The 12,578-nt window shown below is 41.0% G+C and overlaps 1 protein-coding gene and 2 long non-coding RNA genes across 18 annotated transcripts in view; 2 read left to right on the top strand and 1 right to left on the bottom strand.

The window, feature by feature from the left end:
* LOC110071305 (uncharacterized) overlaps positions 1 to 12,578 on the bottom strand; it is a 204,317-nt gene that overhangs the window by 19,331 nt on the left and 172,408 nt on the right. For 7 of the 16 annotated variants that reach the window (XR_013542610.1, XR_013542609.1, XR_013542608.1 and 4 more), the window contains 2 exons: positions 8,404 to 12,466; positions 3,227 to 3,300 (listed from right to left, as the gene is read on the bottom strand). The exons of 6 other annotated variants lie outside the window; for them this stretch is intronic. The gene's annotated coding sequence lies outside the window, so the exon portion shown is untranslated. Of the gene's footprint in view, positions 1 to 3,226; positions 3,301 to 8,403; positions 12,467 to 12,578 lie in introns of those variants that run through there. 3 more of the 16 variants (XM_078388049.1, XM_078388051.1, XM_078388056.1) reach the window with 1 other exon arrangement.
* LOC144587481 (uncharacterized) overlaps positions 1 to 12,578 on the top strand; it is a 152,305-nt gene that overhangs the window by 56,694 nt on the left and 83,033 nt on the right. The window lies entirely within an intron of this gene.
* Positions 13 to 2,881, top strand: LOC144587478 (uncharacterized). Its single transcript, XR_013542632.1, has 2 exons — positions 13 to 2,264; positions 2,511 to 2,881. It is a non-coding gene; the product is annotated as an uncharacterized LOC144587478 (long non-coding RNA).

Genomic DNA, 12,578 nt, shown 5'->3' with positions numbered 1-12,578 from the left:
AAAAGAGAGACGAGCAGGTCAAAGGGACAGTTCAGGAAAAGACTTCTTGCCAGTTTTGTAATATCATTTCCACAATAGCATACAATAGGAATTGGTTGTTGCAATCTCTGTAGCTGTGTTGAGTAAGGTAGGCAACACTGAGTCACTTCATCGGGCATACATTTTCAATCAAACCTTGTAACAATGAAGAAATGTAACTGGGACAGGCAGTTGGCTCTTTACAGAACAGTGCTTCCCAACCATGTGGTTCCTGATAATACTAGACTATAATTCCCAGAAGCCTTAAGCCTATATGGGTATGTTAAATAAGTCATTTTGGGTGTTGTAGTCCAACAGCATTGAAGGGCCAGGGATGGGTTACCTAGTACAACTCTAGTTTTGAAAGGTACATATATACATGGATTTTAAAAAAAATTGTATTACTTTGTGGAGGAGACTTAAAGAGTAACACAGCCACCCTGAGTAAACATTGTCTAGAAGGGTGGGATATAAATAAAATAAAATAAATAAATAAGCAAGCAAACAAACAAATAAACAAAAAATCTATGCACAGGGTACACCAGACTAAACATCAGTTAATGTTTTAATAATGTTACTTTAATTATATCAACATTTACACTTTTAAACAACAGAATGGAAGAGATTTTTCCATTTCTCACATTTGCTAATTGTTCAAAGCTCTGGGCCCTGTCATAAAGAACCCAAGTCTCCTCCTTCCACAGTGAGTCTTGAACCCATAATCCACCACGGGAAGCAGTATTGAAAATCTCCTCCCAAGGACCCTATGTGGGTGCTGTAGCAAACTGCCTTTCTTTTTCCCCCCCTTTTAAAAATCAACTAATACTTAAGGATTTATCTTGGGGAGGGGTCTGATATATAACCTACATTTCAAGGGTGGAGTACTTCATATCAAAACCCTTATGAGTTTCAAACCTTAGACACCTTAAAAGCAAATCTCTATGAAGAAACTATTAAACCCTCTACCAACGTAATATAAATCTTCCACTCTGCAAAAAAAATTAAAAGGTGATCTACAGTAAGAACTTCAAAGCCTGTTCACTATTTAAAGGATACAGAGAATCTTTTCTTCAAACACATATCTGCTAAATAAAGGGGGGGGGGAATGAATCAACTCATTCCCTATATATAATACAACTACAGATTCCAGTTTATCTGTTGCTGTGTTTCTGGAAGAAAAGGTTTATTGAACCATCCTGCAACCTGAGGCCTTAGCTCATTTTCCTAAATCTCTAGGGAACGAAGTCCGGGACATTTTTAGGCCTCACTCTGGAAGTTTCAAGCTTGAAATTTTGAAACTTCAGGTTTAGACAAGCTTGGATAACCAAGTGGTCTTTAATGACTGGTTGCAGTGCTGAGTTTCAGTTGCAACAATGAAACCACAATGCCAAGAACAAAGGTAGCTGTAAGGTGATCTCCTAAATTAAGTCCTTAATCATGGGACAGTTCATTTATGTCTTTTAAAACCATCCAGGGAAGCTAAAGCCTTTTTTCCCTGTTGCCTCCAGACACTCCCTTGGGCCTGTACATGAGAAAGAGGCCGCTCCCTCAGGGGACAAAATAGCTCCTCTTCCTTCCTCCCCCCCCCCCCCCCCAATTGGCTGTACAAAGAAAAGGCGGGAAAATCCACAGATTAAAGGGAACTCTCTCATCTTTGCACCAACAGCTCTTGAGATAGAAAGGCTGTAGAAAGCTTTTCCCAGAGGGGGGGAAAGTGGGTCCAGAATTCCTTGTTTTCTTCCCTCACAAAGCTTGTCCCTCTTTCTTTCTGAGGGAAGGATCCAAGATAGGCCACAAAAGGAAAACGCCGGAACCCTCTGGGGGTTTCCTGATCAGGGTTTCGTTCCCGTCTTGTTTCTGAGGAGAAAGTAAGCCTGACCCTGTTAGCCTATGTTCTGCTGAGGTAAAGCCACCTCAGGCGGAAACACTCTGGGAAACATCAGCCAGATTACGTAAACGGATCGCTTTTTCTCCTAACTGCCTGATTTTGAGGGAACACGGTAGCCTGAAAGATGAAGAGGGCAGGCTGGAAGAAGGGAGAGGTCAGAGAGCTACACTTGGGGCAGAATGAAACAGGGAAACTACATCTCTTGGGTGTAGAAGACATGGGGAGTTGTAGTCTTCAAACGCCCCGGGCTCCATAACCATAAAACCATCCAGGCAGGATTTACAACACAGTCTTCATTAAGGCTTAGGTTCTCCAGAGGAAGGTCAAGGAGCCTGTTCTTCTATAGAGCCCTATACAGGTACTTAGGAATGGCATTATTATTATTATTTTTAAAAAAGGGGGGAGGTAGATATATGGATAACCATTGGAGGAACTGGACCGGCAGCATCCACGGGTCTTAGTTTAAAGCACCACTGAAATGACCTGTGTGGGTTTAAAGGGATGGCCCTGTTCAGCAAATAATGCAACCCAGTCTCCCTCCATAAATAAGCCATGAATATTTACTTTGTAATGCTAAAAACAGTTTCCTTCTCTTTTTTTCCAGGGTGTGTGTGTGTCTATTTGCTTCCTAACCACAATGGGAAAATAAAGATGGAAGAAAGAAAAAGGAATTTTAAAAAATCAGAGAAAAAGGTAGGAGAAATCTTGACTAGACAAAGCTAAAGCCAGAAAGAGAGCTCTTGTTTGAGTCAAAGCAGGGAAAGAAATTAGAATGATGGTCTAAAAATGCAGCTTGTTTGCAAAACTTAAGGCTCTTTAATGTGCAGGATTTCTCTCTCTCTGGGCAGTGATGGGCTGAACCTGATCTCCTGGATTCTTCCTTCTCCATTAGTCAGAACACTTAGTTTTGTACAAATCTCTACCTCAAGGATGGGAAATCTATGGCCACTCCATGTTCAACTGCAACTCCCACCAGTCTTTGCTGCAGCTTAGAACTATTGCATTTCTTTAGAGTACAATTCTAATTATCTTTCCCTATAATTTCTCTGAGCCCAATACACACATGTAAATTTCCAACACACGGTAGTTTGACCAGCATGCAAATAATTGCATACTCAAATAAAACTTGGGCTAGAGATGTACAGATTTGTCTTTCTGAACAATAACTGTCTAGGGATGCTCAGAGCTGTCCAAAATTATCCATGTTCTGGTCCTCTCCAATTGCTGCTTGCTATACAACAACATGTGGAGGGCTGTATTTACCCCATTCTGCTCTTCTGTTCAGTGCAAATTCTTTTACTTGTGTTTTTGTGCTCATACCTGTATTCTGCTGTGATGTCGTTTCTCCAAAAGTTCAAGCCAAAAGATCAAATCAGTTTTCCTGTCTAGAAATCCTGCTCAAGAACAGAAAACAAGGAAACAAACAAACAAAAAATAAGATATGGAACTTTGTTGATAAATCAAACGTGTTCTATAATACAGGAATACTGCCTTCTACTTGCAGACACTGACTGGCAGCAGCTGTATGAATTTCAGGGAAGACTCTTTGCCAATCTTTGATATGTAAAAGTGAACCTCTGAGATCTGGCATACAAAGCATGTGCTCTACCACAGTGGTCCCCACCCTTGGGCCTCCAGATGTTCTTGGACTACCACTACCTCTGCTGGCCAGGATTTCTGGGAGTTGAAGTCCAAAAACATCTGGAGGCCCAAGGTTGGGGACCACTGCTCTACCACACTGAGTTATGGACACACATCAAGCCAGGTACTAAACAGACATTTGTATGGCAGGTATTCTATGACTTAGAAGGCTTTCCTCCAGTACAGATTTTCTCTCCTAGCATAGATGCTATCTGTGATTTATGCGTACCCAGAAGTAGTTGCAGGCCAGGTTTAAATCACTGTTTCAGAGTAGGGTATCTAGAACATGCTGTGGGCTACCATGTTTTCCTTTGGGGCTGGGCTTGGCAACTGACTCCTTAACGTCTAAGTGCCCCAACCTCCGCAAGTGATTCATGTACACTGTGACTACAGGTGCTACCTTATTCAGTGAACATGTTCCAGTAGGCATCCCTTGACATGCCCAGTCTTGCTCTGGTTGGGAAACCAAGCATGCAAAAGGGAGCCTGCCAAGAAAGAGGGAACACTTGCACGATTACCTTTCCAACTGGCATGCACCGAAACAGACATGCCAACCTTCCACTCTAATCCTCTACACGTGAGCCAATGCTTAAGAACTGTAGTTTCTGGAATTTAGTCAACCTCACGTTGCTTTGAAAAGTACGTGGCTTATATGCTTCCCTAAAGGAATCCTGCCAACCTAGTAGTTCGAAAGCATGCAAATGCAAGTAGATAAATAGGCACCACCATGGTGGGAAGGTAATGGCATTCCGTGTCTAGTCGCGCTGGCCACATGACCACAGAAACTGTCTAAGGACAAATGCTGGCTCTACAGCTTGGAGACGGGGATGAGCACCACACCCTAGAGTCGGACACAACTGAACTAAATATCAAGGGCAACCTTTACCTAAAGGAATGGGTTTGGTCTAATCACTCCTGAAGTAAAAATCTGTTTATTATTTGTTATTTATTTACAATATTTATATCCTGGTTTTCTTCTCGAGAGGACCCAGAGTGCTTACAATATTTAAAACAAACAATTTTAAATCTAAAATTTAATGGATTGTTACAATATTAAAAAAGAAGCAAACAAACAGCAAGTTTAAAAAAAACTAGTGGATAAAGAGTTAAAAAGCATTTAAAAACAGTAACAAAAGCTACTGTCAGCCCTATTTCTAAGATCCCCTCCTAGGCAGCCAATGAAGGAGGAAAAGCCTGCCTGTAAAGAAGAGTCTTTGCCTGCTTGTGCAAGGGTGGCAAGGAGCCTGCCCTCCTGTGGGAGGGAGTTGCACAGCTTGGGAGCAATAGCAAAAAAGGTGCTTTCCTTATATACTGACCAAATGCACCTGTGAGGGGGGTGAGCCTGAGAAAAGGGCACCCCTGATGATTTCAAAGCAGAGAGATGCAGTCTTTCAGACCAATCAGGCTGAAAATGTTTAGAGCTGTATAGGACAAATCAGCACATTGAACTGTGCCCAGAAATGGAATGGTAGACAGTGGAACTGGATCCTGTAGTTTCACTTAATTTGATGAGGAATTCTATTTTTAAAGGCTAGAAGATATATAGACATTTTCAGCACCAGTGCATCTCCAACTTTGGTCAAGCAGAAGACCTCAGTGATTACTCCATTTGATAAGAGAAATCATTCTTAAAGATATTGAATTTACCAGCACTGTAGCTTCATTTGCTCTATTTCAAGAAAAATCTTATTCTCCGCTTGCATTTTGTCAATATTTATAAATCAAAAATTTTATCTGGAATATGATTAATGGAACTGGTAGTATTAGAAATCTCTCCTCTTCTGAAAGGGTAGTATTATTTGCTGGCCAGAAAAGATTACTATCAAAGATATACAGTATAAAATGCTCATCAATCTTAAATCTGGAAATATGAGACAATGGGACCAGCAATGTAGTATGATGATATGAAATGAGCAGTGGGCCTACATAAGGCTGAATTCATGAAAGGAAATACTGGATGTGAAGTCCAGAGAAATTTCTGTGTATGTTTACTGCTGGTTCAAATCAGTATCAGAGATGCAGGTACCAACCCATTCTGGTCCTGTCCTATAATCAGAAAATAATAGATGGATGGGATTAGCAATACTAAAACTATCACAAGCTATGAATGACAGCTAAACCCCATATTTATGGTGTTGGGAGGTATATTAAATTTCTTATCCCAAAGGCTGCCACATCATGTTACATGTGAACAGCAGCTAGGCAGACGAGTGTATCTATATTACACACTTACCACAGTCTGATACCACTTCAACTGTCCTCTGCAATTCTAGGATTTGTAATTTGTTGAGAATTTAAGATTTCTCTGTAGTAGTTAAGGAGAGGCACTAAAGCTCCTGGCTTTTCCTTAATTCTTGATTATCGTACTTCTGCCATCAGAGAAGGTGAGGCTGCTTCCTCAGAGACACAGTGTTTCAGAAAGAGTGATCCATGTCCATATTTGAGGCAATTCTGTTGCACGTATTTGCACTTTCCAAGGAACTGCTTATGCAGAGACTACATTAATTGTTGTGCTGTATCTTTGAAGGTCTGAGAGATACCATGTTATATACAATGGATAAAGCTTACACACCCCTGTTAAAATGTCAAGTGTCTGTGATGTAAAAAAAACAAGACAAAGACAAATTATTTCAGAACTTTTTCCACCTTTAACGAGACCTATGAACTGTACAAATCAATTGAACAACAAACTGAAATCTTTTAGGTGGAGGGAAGTAAAAATGTAAAAAAAACCTGAAATAATATGGTTGCATCTGTGTGCACACCCTCTTATAACTGGGGATGTAGCTGTGTTCAGCAGTAAGCAATCACATTCAAACTCATGTTAAGTAGGAGTCAGTACACCTCTGCCATCATTTAAAGCAGTGGTTCTTAACCTTTGTTACTCAGGTGTTTTTGAACTGCAACTCCCAGAAACCTCAGCCAGCAGAGTTGGTGGTGAAGGCTTCTGGGAGTTGCAGTCCAAAAACATCTGAGTAACAAAGGTTAAGAACCAGTGATATAAGTGCCTCTGAGGAATCCCAAATAAAGATCTGCTGTACGAGTAGGTCTTTCCTGACATTTTCTTAGTCACATCCTACAGCAAAAGCCCATGGTCCACAGAGAGCTTCCAAAGCATCAGAGGGATCTCATTGTTAAAAGGTATCAATCAGGAGAAGGGTACAAATGAATGTGCCGTACTGATAAGACTCAAACCCAAAAAGGCTGAGTGCTGTAATAAAATCAAAAGGTCCTTCGACAAAGTATTAATTGAAGGGTGTGCACACAGATGCAACCATATTATTTCAGTTTTTTATTTTTCCCTCTACCTACAAGATTTCAGTTTGTAGTTCACCTGATTTGTACAGTTCATAGGTCTCGTTAAAGGTGGGAAAAGTTCCAAAATGATTTATCTTTGTCTCATTTTTTTAACATCACAGACACTTGATATTTTAACAGGGGTGTGTAAACTTTTTATATCCACTGTAAGCCCTCAATCAAAGGCTAAGAGAAAGAAAAAAAAGTCTGATCTGAAATGGGTCACAAGAGAAGAAGATTGAGGGCTATAGGTAAAATCAAGAGGGTTTATGAAAATCATTTGAGGGAAAGGTACGGTAATACACAAGAGGATTTAGCCCAATTTACACCAATTCCACTCCAAAGCCATTCCCATTTTAGAACTGCATAGCATTAGCAAGGAAGCAAATTGAACTGTCGTGTTAAAGGAAATGTAGGGCACCCTCAATCTTTTTTTTTTAATGCCAAATATCTGACCCAGGGTCCTCTGCACCATGGATGGCCTGGTGCCCACTGACTGGTCACATGCTAGAGGGAATGCTTGATTTCTTGGTTGCAGAAGCACAGGAACTGTACAGTAGTCTTGTTGCCCATTAGGCTTCATCAAAGGCAACTCCCAAAGAATGACTCCCAGGTGCATTTGGTGAGGACACGGGAGAAGGCCTTCTCAATGACTGCTCCCAGACTTTGGAACTCCCTCCCACTGGAGGTCAGGCTGGCCCCATCTTTGCTGTCCTTCCATAGGCCAGTGAAAACATTTCTCTCTAGGCAGGATTTTTCTCTGTAACTGGCTGCCTAAAATGGGGTATCTAAAAAGAGAGCTGCTGTTTTTATTTATCTTTGTTTTTATTTTATTTATTACTTTTATATACATTTATAGAATGATTTAAAACTGTATACATCCACTAGTATTTTTAATAAATCTCTTTAGTTCTTATTTAAGATTGTAAAACTTTGTAGTTTTTTTAGCTTGTTTTGTTATAATTTAAATAAACAGTAAAATAGGTGGACTTTGAGGTAGACTTGTAAGGTCAGTGCTTTGAACCAATATAATCCACAACCCTGGCATTTCTCCCCTTTCCTTCTGGAATGTGCCCTCTGATACCTTACAATATGGTGCAGCATCAAAAAGAAATCTCTCATCGGCAGATTCTCTAAGGCAGTCCCCAGATGTTCTTGGACTAAAACTCCCAGAAGCCTTAACCACTAGGTGTGCTGGCCAGGATTTCTGGGAATTGTAGTCCAAAACCATCTTGGCACTGAAGGCTGGAAACCACTGCTGAGGGGTCAACAAGGTTTGAACTACTAGGAAAATATCCCCCACACAACTAAGATGGAACGGTCTTCAATTTTCCTGTCATTAATGCTTGCCTGTCATGACTTTGGGAGAACTCATATTTTGGGTTTTGTTTCTTACCCTCTCTTGCTGTTGCTGATAGGAGCCTGCCTTGTGGTTGAAAACTTCTCCAGAAACTACCTGCATGTGAAACTAATACAACTCCCTTTCTCAAAACAATGCAACGACAGCCAACCAAGTATTAACCCTTTGCCTTCTGAGATTTTTTTAAAAATTTCAGTACCTTATAGCCGGCAAGTCCATACAGGTCAGGGATTTTCAAGAAGTCCTCATCCAATGTTCTTCTTTCACACATTCTTTTGCCAGCTGGGTTTCACAGAGCCTTTTCCTGATTTGCAGCAGCCAAACTGGTTTCTCCAGTCTTCCACTTGTCTTGTTAAAGAGAGCTTTGCAGGTTTCTATCCTCTGTTGAAGTGTTCCTGATTTTCCCTTCAGGGTGGAACAGAATCAAGTAGAATCCTCCCAAGAAACTAGTTTCTCCCTTTCTTAAAAAGGTGATCTCTATTTCCTGATTTTTTTTTAAAAGGTCTTGGCTGCTTGGAATTTGCTGTCTTTACACTGAGTAGTCTCTAGAGCATTTTCACTTTGGGATGTTCTGATGTAATTGTATCTCTTAAGTGGTTTTTCAATTAATACTCTGCATGGACCTTCAATGTCTCAGAGAGATTCAAGGCCTGGGCATAGATTTACTCATCCACTTTGTCAGTAAGACACTTACATCTTCCCGTTCTTCTTGTACATTTTTTATAACCTGAAATTTTAACTTTCTCTGGCTATTTCTGTCCTCCAGATCTTCACCTTTGTTTTGCAAAGTTTTTGCTGCTTTTCTGCAGGTCCCTGATGATGTTAATTATCCAGCCTGGGCTGGATTGCTTCCCTTGGCTGTTGCTTGTTTGCTGTTTTAATTGCACAATCAAGGCTGTCAGTTTCTGACGGAGGGGCAATCAAGCAGCTGCCCAGACCCCTTGCAATTCCAACCATAGCTGCTGGAACAGCTCCTTTTAGGTGTCCTTCTGATGCTCAGTCTGTTCTTCTGCCCTTCTTGCCTCCTTTATCTCCTTCAGCATTCCTTGGGGGGGGGGTCATGGCTTTTGGCCTCCTTTTCTGATGTTTTCTGTGAATTTTTCAGTCCAAAATAACTTTTCCTCTCACATTTTACCTCCATTTCTGCCACGTTTTCACTCCCTTCTGTATTTACTGTATATTGCTGTTGGTTGGTTTTTTTTTTTTTTACACTATTTGCTTTTTTTGTCTTGTGAGATTTTGGAACTGCTTGGGGAGTATGCAAAGCTGATCTCTTACTCTACCATGTTTTTTTGACACCCATTTGTTACATTTATATCCTGCTTTTTCTTCTACGAGCTCCTTTCTTCCCCATATGATATTCTTCCTCCTTGCTTCCTCCTCACAACAACCCTCTGAGGTAGATCAGGCGAACATGTAGGGCTCAAAATTCCTGCTCAACTATAAAATTCAATAAATGACCTTGGGCTAATCACACTCTCCCATCCTCTCTTGGCCTGGCTCAGAGAACTGTTTGGATAATAAAAATGGGGGTGGGAGGTAGGAGAGGGGCATAGAACCAAGCATATGACCTTGATATTCCTGGAAGAGTAGTTGGATTTAAAATGTGGTACAGAAATATAAATCCATCTAACAATGCCTGCCCCAAAAACTTGGAAGAGAGCTACAAGTTCATTATGCTTCTCCAGCATAGTCAAACATCACAGGAAGAGTTTCTCAACAGACAGTATGGACTACACGGGGCTGGGAGAGTCTTATAGAACCCACAAATATTTATGTCATCAGCAAATGGATTCAATATAAAGGTGTTGTCCTTGTTTTTTTCTTGCAATAAAGCAATATGGCTCTCCTGCGACAAGTCACAGAAAATATATTAGCGTTAAGCCACATTTCCTTGAAAAATAAAATTTTCAAAGACTGAAATAGACCACCCACCTTCTTGCAAGAGGAACAGAAATATTTTAGGAGTCACATTTTAAAATGGCCAGCACTACGCTGATACGTTAAACTGTTATGTACTATTATCATTACAATGAAAGAAAATGTTTAAAAAAAATTAGCAAGGATGAAAAGCCATGCACAGTTAACAGTGGAACCAAAAGCATCAGCCACTGCAAATGAAGCATATAGATTTAAACAAGCAAAGCACATATGTAGAAAAATAACCAGATGAAGCTAGAGAGCCTAAGATACAAGCTCAGATATTAATAAAGCAGTGATCTCTTCAGATCATGGAGTTACATGTTTGTCCTTCCAGCTATAAAGTCTGCATTTCTCTGCAACAATAATGAAGGCCAGGATCCACCTGCACTCTCCAAAAATCAGTCCCCATGCCACAAAAGTATAATTTAAGAGACTACCAGCCCTGGTCTACATGAAGGTTTTTTAAAACTAAAATACTAACATGACTATCCTGGGACAATTCCAAATGTGTCTATGTCTCCCTTCCACCTGTATTCTTCCCTTCTCATCATATCCTAACTGTGTGTCCCTAATGTTTGGAACAAATGCCATTCCATTCCCTATTTATCTTACCCACCCAGATCCAGAACTAGAATGACTGTCTGGGAGATTTTAAACGACAACCTCCAAAATCTCTCCAGTCAGAGTGGCTGAAAGGGTTGGAGGGCATTTGTATGGTTTCTCTCCTGAATGGAGTTTCTGGTGCTTCAGAAGGTTAGACTTGTGAGTAAAACATTTCCCACATTCCTGGCATTTGAATGGCTTCTCTCCTGTGTGGATTCTCTGATGTGTCACAATGTCTGAATTCCAAGCAAAACATCTCCCACACTCTTGGCACTTGTATGGTTTCTCTCCAGTGTGGACTCTCTGGTGGATCACAAGGGTCGAATTCCAGGCAAAATATTTGCCACACTCCTGGCATTTGTGCGGTTTCTCTCCTGAGTGAACTCTCTGATGCCTCTTAAGGTCTGGCCTTTTAGCAAAAAACTTCCCACACTCCTGGCATTTGTATGGTTTCTCCTCCGTGTGGACTCTCTGGTGATTCAAAAGGTTTGCGTTCTGAGCAAAACATTTCCCACACTCCTGGCACTTGAATGGTTTCTCTCCTGTGTGGATTCTCTGGTGGTTCAGAAGGTTTGAATTATGGGGAAAACATTTCCCACACTCCTGGCACTTGTATGGTTTCTCTCCTGTGTGGATTTTCTGGTGATTCAGAAGGTTTGAATTATGGGAAAAACATTTCCCACACTCCTGGCACTTGAACGGTTTCTCTCCTGTATGGATTCTCTGATGCTTCAGAAGGTTTGAACTACGAGCACAACATTTTCCACATTCTTGGCATTTGAATGGCTTCTCTCCTGTATGTACTGTCTGATGCTTTGTAAGATCTGAATTCTCAACAAAAGATTTTCCACACTCCTGACATTTGTATGGTTTTTCTCCTGAATGTACTCTCTGATGTCTCCTAAGGTCTGGCCTTTGAGCAAAACATTTCCCACACTCCTGGCACTTGTATGGTTTCTCTCCTGTGTGGACACTCTGATGCTTCAGAAGGTTTGCATTCTGAGCAAAACATTTCCCGCACTCTTGACATTTGTATGGTTTCTCTCCTGTGTGGATTCTCTGGTGATTTAGAAGTTTTGAATTATGAGGAAAACATTTCCCACAATCACGGCATTTGTATGGTTTTTCTCCTATGTGGACTCTCTGATGGATCACAAGGTCTGAATTCTGCGCAAAATATTTTCCACAGTCCTGACATTTGTATGGTATTTCTCCTGTATGGACTGTCTGGTGGATCAAAAGAGTTGAATTCTTGGCAAAACATTTGCCACAGTCCTGGCATTTGTATGTTTTCTCTCCCGCGTGCCCTGTCTGATGCCTTGTAAGGTCTGAATGGTCAGCAAAATATTTCCCGTACTCTTGGTATTCACAAGGCTTCTCTCCAGTGTGAAATCCCTGCTGGGTCACAAGGTTTAAATCCCAGACAAGAAGTTGATCCTGACATTCATATGGGTTCCCTCCTGCGCAGGCTTCCTGCTGGCCCTCACGCTCCAAATTGTAATCGAGATATTTCCCAGAGGCCTCAATTCTAAGATCCTCTTCAACGCAGGGCATCTCATGAGGCCTAGACACCATCACTAAGGCAGAACATTTCTCACACAGGGGGCATCCATAGGGCTTTTCTGTGATTGAACTTTCCTCTTTTGAGTCAGTCTTCTGGTGCCTTGGAAGGTCACATTCTCGTGTAAAAAAATCCCCACAATTGGTACATATATCTGCTTTCCTCTTATTATCTCCTGGGAAGAACAAAAACACAAAAGATTTAAACCCAAACGTGAGGGGTAAGGATGTTCAGAAATGGGGCAAAGAGACCTCTAGTTACACAAAAGAGAAAACAGTCCCCATTGT

This window comes from Pogona vitticeps, chromosome 2 (genome assembly GCF_051106095.1).
Source record: "Pogona vitticeps strain Pit_001003342236 chromosome 2, PviZW2.1, whole genome shotgun sequence".
In the NCBI taxonomy this organism is placed as follows: domain Eukaryota; kingdom Metazoa; phylum Chordata; class Lepidosauria; order Squamata; family Agamidae; genus Pogona; species Pogona vitticeps.
The sequence above is the reverse complement of the archived record's forward strand: the minus strand, read 5'-3'. Positions and strand labels throughout refer to the sequence as shown.